Raw genomic sequence first — 6741 nt, forward strand, 5'->3', positions numbered from 1 at the left:
GTAGGTTCTAACTGGGCCTATCTTGGGCCTAGCCTAGTAGGTTCTAACTGAGACAGGATCTTAGTTCCCGGACCAGAGATTGAACCCACGCCCTTGGCAGTGGAAGCATGGAGTCCTAACCACTGGACTGCCAGGGAATTCCCCACACTGTTTGGATTATTGTAGTTTTGTAGTAAGCTTTGAAATCAGGGAGTAGGGCCTAGCCTAGTAGGTTCTAACTGAGACAGGAAGGAAGGAGGCAGGGCACAACCATTAAAAGAATGACAGCCATTGGGAAGAGCAGGATACCAAAAAAAAGCGGTTAGAACCTACCTGGAAATTGTTCATGACAAGAGGTCCATATTCCCCTATAACATTTTCCCTATTATAATCATACCCAGTCACAGTTCCTGATCATTTGATGTTCTTAAAAGATACCATTATTATTCACCAAGGGCATAACATCTTCCCTTAATGAACTATAATTCTGAAGGAACATAGTTCACATTTATTTAAATTTTTAGCTGTATCCACTGAACTTGATTTTATTTTTTGCATTTTTAGATCATAAACCATATGGAGTTAATTATCGTTCCTGAATTAATTTTAGTGGAAGGGAGAGTTAGACAAATGTGTTTTTAAGTATATAATGAATATTATTTTTATTCTCCTCAGTACCCTCACTGTCTATCAGAATATCTCCCATATATATTGTTTCATAATGGGTTATAAATATAAATAATTTATGTGTGGTTTAAAATGCCTCACAGCCGGACAAAGTGAAAGTCTCTTTTCTAATCAATATTCCTGCATCCCACTCCCCAAAGGTAACCACTGCTATTGTTTGATTTGTATTTGGCATGCATTTTTCTGTGCATATTGAAATACACATATGTAAATAGATACAATGGTTTACACATTAACTGATTTGTTTGTTAGATATGAAATTGGAATCACAGAATAACACTGATCTGCTACTTATGTTCTTCATTTAACAAGATGTGTGCTTTTTAAATTGTTTTCATTAAGGTATGATTTAGAGAAAATAAAATTCACTCCTTTCAGTGTCCAGTTCTATGTCCTGAAAAGTACATACACTTGTATATGTACACTTGTATACAGTTGTATAACCACACCACAATCAGGATATACGAGTTCCATTATGCCAAAAAATTCTCCTGTGCCTTTTTGTAGTCAACCCATTCTCCCCACCTCAACCCTGACAACGACCTATTTGTTTTCTGACTCCCAAATTTTGATAGCTGTAGGTTTTCACTTTTATTTTCATTTTAATTCTGTTCTATGTATTTTTAATTGAAGTATAGTTGATTTCTGTTCTACGTATTTTTGATTTCCCTTGAGACTTCCTCTTTGACCCATGAATTAACTTGATATGTGTTGCTCAGTTTCCAAGTTCTTAGAGATTTTCCTGTTATCTTTCTATTATTAATTTGTAGAATTTTATTCCATTATTGTCAGATAACACATTCTGTTTGGTTTCAATTTTTTTAAGCTGTTAAGGTTTGTTTTATGACTCAGGATATAGTCTATCTTGCTGAATGTTCCATGTGCATTTGAAAAGAGTGTGTATCCTGCTGTTTTTGGGTGGACTGTTCTATAAATGTCAGTTAGATCTAGTTGGTTGATGGTGGTGTTCAGTTCATCTATAACCTTGCTAATTTTTTGTCTACTAATTCTATTACTGAGAGAGGAGTATTGAAGACCCAAATTATAATTGTGGATTTGTCTATTCCCCTTTCAGTTCTGTCAGTTTTGCCTCTTGTATTTTAAGACTCCGTTGTTAGATATAATACATATTTAAAATTGTTGTATCTTCCGGGTGAATTGACTGACTCTATTTATCCCTGGTAACTGTGTTTGCTTTCAAGTCGACATTGTCTGATAATGTAAAGAATCTATAGATTCTCCTGCTTTCTTCTGATCAGTGTTTGCGCGGTGTATTTTTATTCATTGTTTTACTCTTAAGCTACCTATATCATTATATTTGAAGGGAGTTTCTTGTAGACAACATATAGTTGGGCCATTTTTGTTTTTTGTTGTTTTATAAATCCATTCTGACGATCTAAGTCATTTAGTTATGTATTTAGACCGTTGACAATTAATTATTGATATGTTTCTATTTAGATCTACCACTTTATTTTGCATGTTTTGTTTGTCCTCTCTGTTTTTCATTACCCTGTTTCCCCTTTCTTTGGCTTATCTGAATGCCTTTTAGTATTTCATTTTAATTTTCTATTCTGAATTTGAATATATCTCTTTGTATAATATTTTTGTGGTTGCTCTGTGGATTACAAACTCCCTACTTAACTTTCCACAGTCTATTCAGAATCAATACTCAGAATCATTATGTTACCACTTCAGTTGATATGTAGAAACCTCACCTTAATAGATCCCCTTACCCTCCCCCCTTTACGTTACATTTGCCTTATGTATTATAACTACACTGAAATCTACATAGATACCTACTATAGCTACTTTATTGAAAACTCCATCTGTTAATGTTATATTTTGCTGTGATTTTCCACTATTTACCATGATTTTGGAAACCCATTCAGCTGCATCTTCATATTCACATTCTCCCTAGATCTCCATGAATTCTAAATTGGTGGAAATGTAAATTGGTACAGCCACTATGAAAAACAGTACGGAGGTTCCTTAAAAAACTAAAAATAGAGTTGCCATATGATCTAGCAATCCCACTCTCTGAGCATATATCCAGAGAAAACTCTAATTCAAGGTACATGCACCCCACTGTTCATAACAACATTCTTTACAATAGCCAAGACATGGAAACAATCTAAATGTCCATCGACAGATGAGTGGATAAAGAAGATGTGGTATGTACATACAATGGAATACTACTCAGCCACAAAAAAGAATGAAATAATGCCATTTGCAGCAACATGGATGGACCTAGAGATTATCATGCTACGTGAAGTCAGAAAGAGAAAGACAAATACCATATGATATCACTTATATGTGGAATCTGAAATATGATACAAATGAACTTATTTACAAAACAGAAACAGACTCACAGATATAGAAAACAACTTATGGTAACCAAAGGGGAAGCGGGGGAGGGAGTGATAAATTAGGAGTTTGGGATTAACATATACACACTACCATATGTAAAATAAACAACAAGAACCTACTGTATAGCACAGGGAACTGTATTCAATATCCTGTAATAAACTATAATGGAAAAGAACATGAAAAAGAATATATGTATATATATCTATAACTGAATCACTTTGCTGTACACCAGAAATTAATACAACATTGGAAATCAACTATACTTCAGTAAAAAAAAAAGTAAAATAGGTCATTATTAATAAATTAAGCAATACCTTGGACAGCATTGAATGCCAGTGTCCAGAGAAATTAGAGCATTTAGAGCCCTGGTGGCTTCAGGATACAACGGGAAAAGCTTTAGAGTAATTTCAAGCTCACGTACTGAGCAGGTATCCATAGCAGTTCCCCTGATTTACTTCACCTCTCCTAACTTCTTACCCTTATCTAAATTATAGGATTAAATAGGGACTTCCCTGGTGGTGCAGTGGTTAGGAATCCGCCTGATAGTGCAGTGGACATGGGTTCGAGCCCTGGCCCAGGAAGATCCCACATGCCTTGGAGCAGCTAAGCCCATGAGCCACAACTACTGAGCCTGCATGCCACAACTACTGAAGCCCACATGCTTAGAGCCAGTGCTCCACAATAAGAGAAGCCACTGCAATGAGAAGCCTACACACCACAATGAAGAGTAGCCCCCACTCTCTGCAACTAGAGAAAGCCCACGCGCAGCAACGAAGACCCAATACAGCCAAAAATTAAATAAATAAATACATAAATAAATAAATTAAAAGAAATGTTTAAATTATAGGATTAAATAGGTAACTGAATAAGTGTTAAGAGTAAAGGAGATACAATTTAGAGTACCATTTGTTTACATTCATTTCCTACCCTCCATATCCTCTTTCTCAGAGGAGACGTCTGTTCTGACTGATCCCTTTCTACCCACCATCTTAGAAAGCAGTCATTCACATAATCCCCAGACTTAATTCTCATCATCGTCAATCATCATCACCAACACCAACATCTGCATAAGAGGTCACTGTGTCTATGAAGCGTTTGTCAGTCTTCTTTCATTATCACCCTCCAGGAGCCCTTTCAGACATTTTTTGCCTAATCACCCCCAACCCCACTCCCCAGCGGAATGTGAAATTGTTAATACTCCAGATGTAGTTTATCTGTTTATGTACTGTGGTCCTTTGGAAGCTCACAGACCGTTGTAATATCTATGAAAACCCTAACCTCAAGAACCAATCTTTGACCTCTTGGGGGTGATGTCATCTGGTGAGAATGCATGGTATATTGTGATTAGGGCAAAAGCTGGAATCCCATTCCTGCTCCGTACATCCCTCGATCCACACTAGAAAATCTGTCATGATTAGACGCCCAGCCTCGATAGACCATCCCTGGAGCCACCCTCATCCCTCTCTGGGAGAAATTTCACTTTCCTCCCTGTGTCCTCAGATGCCCTTTCCTCCCTAGCAGGTACAAGCAGCCTAATCATTTCCATACGTTTTCACAAAGGACAGAAGAAACACTGGCTTCAGACAGCTTCTGCTTCCAGCCTGGTCACAAACTTCCCACGCGGCAGGGGGAAGGAACACCAGGCTTGCCTTCCTGCTGCTGGGAGGGTTAACACAGGGAGAACAGAGATTAACCACCTCAGCAGTACATGTCCTGATACCTTTGCTGAGGATCTGCCACCAGCAACTAAAGGTGACCAGGCCGCCAGGTCCCACCCCTGGCTCTGGCTGTTGGCGTGGGGAACAACCTCTTTGCCATTTGTCTCTGTGCTCAAGAGCACTTGCTTTGTAGTCACACACATCCATGAAGAGAGGATAGTGATACATCACTAGTGGGGCTGTTGTGAGATTAAATCCAGTCACTAACATGAAGAACCTAGATCTGGGCCCCTCTAAACAACCTGCTTCATAAATAGTAGCCCTTTCCTCCGTCAATCAGAGAGCTCATGTGGTCCTCACCCGCCCCTTCAGTTGGGGCCCCTTAACCAGATTGCAGGTCAGAATCACCTTGGGGATCTTTTTCTGAACCCTCATATGAATTTCCCTTGTTGGTGGAAAGAGGGCTTCTGTATCAAAAGCCATTCAAGTTATTCAGCCATGATAATATGGGCCTTAAAAAACAGATATGCCCATTTGGCACCCGTAGTGTGTGGCAGTGTCCATTTCCCCTTCATTCCACCAGCATCAGTTATTAACAGCTTTTGTCTTTATTGCTAAGTATGATCTCTTCTTTTTTCCAGACCAGTCCCAGTGGAAGAGTCACCTCAGAAGGTCTGTCCTTAATGTTATAAATTCACAGGCTCCTCCCCTAGGGTTGCCAGATTTAGCAAATAAACATACTGGATGCCCAGCTGAACTTGAATTTCAGATGAACAAAGTAATATTGCATGTGACAAATTTACACAAAAAAGGATTTTTTGTTTATTTTAAATTCAAATGTAAATGGTTTAAATATAATCTGGTAACCCTACACATGGAGGGATCTGCAGGGGAACCAAGGTGCTCCAGTCAACCAGCGCAGCTGAGCCCCTAGCAGAAGCCAGAACCCATGCTCATCCATGTGAGGGAGCTCTCTCAGATGTACCAGCCTAACGGAGCCTCCAGCTGATGGCAGCCCCAGGTGAGACACCGCATGGAGCAGAAAACTATCCAGCTGAACCCAGTCAACCCACATTATCCTGAGAAATTAAAAAATGGCTATTGTTTTGGTGGTGTTTGTTAAACAGAAATGGACATCTGAACCATGTAGTTCTGGTGAACTCTCTTTTTCTATAGTCTGTAATCTTTGGATAAGATAGGGACTTGCTGATCTTTGAAGGTTCGATAGGACGTCGTTATAATTTTGGCTATAGTCTCTGTGTGGGTTTATATGTGGGTATAGTTTTTGAAATTTCCTCAATTCCTTCTGGGATTCCCAAGATAAGTTTTCACGATGTATGATTTTCATCATACTCTTGGAATTTCAGAAATTTATTCCTAAATTCCCTTCCACAGACGAGGCTCCACTGCAGTCGTGCTTGTGAAGGGATGGAGAGGTATTGCTACAAACTGCTCCCTGCGGCCCATGGAAAGCCGTGTCCTCAGAAGGTGGCTTGGTGAGTACGTTGTCAGAACGAGGGGTGTTTACTCATTTTGCGAAGGGTTCCTCAAAGAAGGTGTCCTGAAACACTTTCTCCTGCTACAGGGATAGCCTTGCAAGGAAGCCACTCTTCTTGAGTACACATAGGATGCCTTCACCAGACCTCAGAGACATACGCATTGCAGTCCTGGTCCTTTCTGACTGTCCCAGTGCAGCACGGCTGGGTGGATACGTCTGTGCAGTTCTGGGGTCCATTAATACGAAGACCACTACCCTTGTGGAAATCTGAGCCACATTCTACAATATCACCTTTATAAGGAATAAAGTTGATGTATTTTCACCTTATTTTTCATATTTCTTAGTTGGTTTAGAGTCAAGATATGGAGAAGGGGTGTATTGTCAAGGCCCCTTAAAGACTCAGTCATTTTAGAGCAAGACCATAGGAATAGTTTGGGACCCGGCGAGACACAGAAAAGGGAAAGGAGCTGTGGATCTATTTGTAGACCCACTCCTGAGGGCAGAGTAAACATGTGCTCCATAAGGGCAGGTTGGTTCAAGAACTTTGAAGGG

At 39.6% G+C, this 6741-nt stretch overlaps 1 long non-coding RNA gene across 1 annotated transcript in view; it reads left to right on the forward strand.

Annotated features, from left to right (window-relative positions):
• LOC130706436 (uncharacterized) overlaps positions 1-6170 on the forward strand; it is a 22175-nt gene extending 16005 nt beyond the window's left edge. Inside the window, exons 3-4 of the long non-coding RNA XR_009006699.1 lie at positions 5333-5712; positions 6087-6170. This is a non-coding gene — a long non-coding RNA (uncharacterized LOC130706436). The remainder of the gene's footprint in view (positions 1-5332; positions 5713-6086) is intronic.
• Positions 6171-6741: the final 571 nt, after the last annotated feature.

The sequence above is a fragment of the Balaenoptera acutorostrata genome, chromosome X (assembly GCF_949987535.1).
Source record: "Balaenoptera acutorostrata chromosome X, mBalAcu1.1, whole genome shotgun sequence".
Lineage (NCBI taxonomy): Eukaryota > Metazoa > Chordata > Mammalia > Artiodactyla > Balaenopteridae > Balaenoptera > Balaenoptera acutorostrata.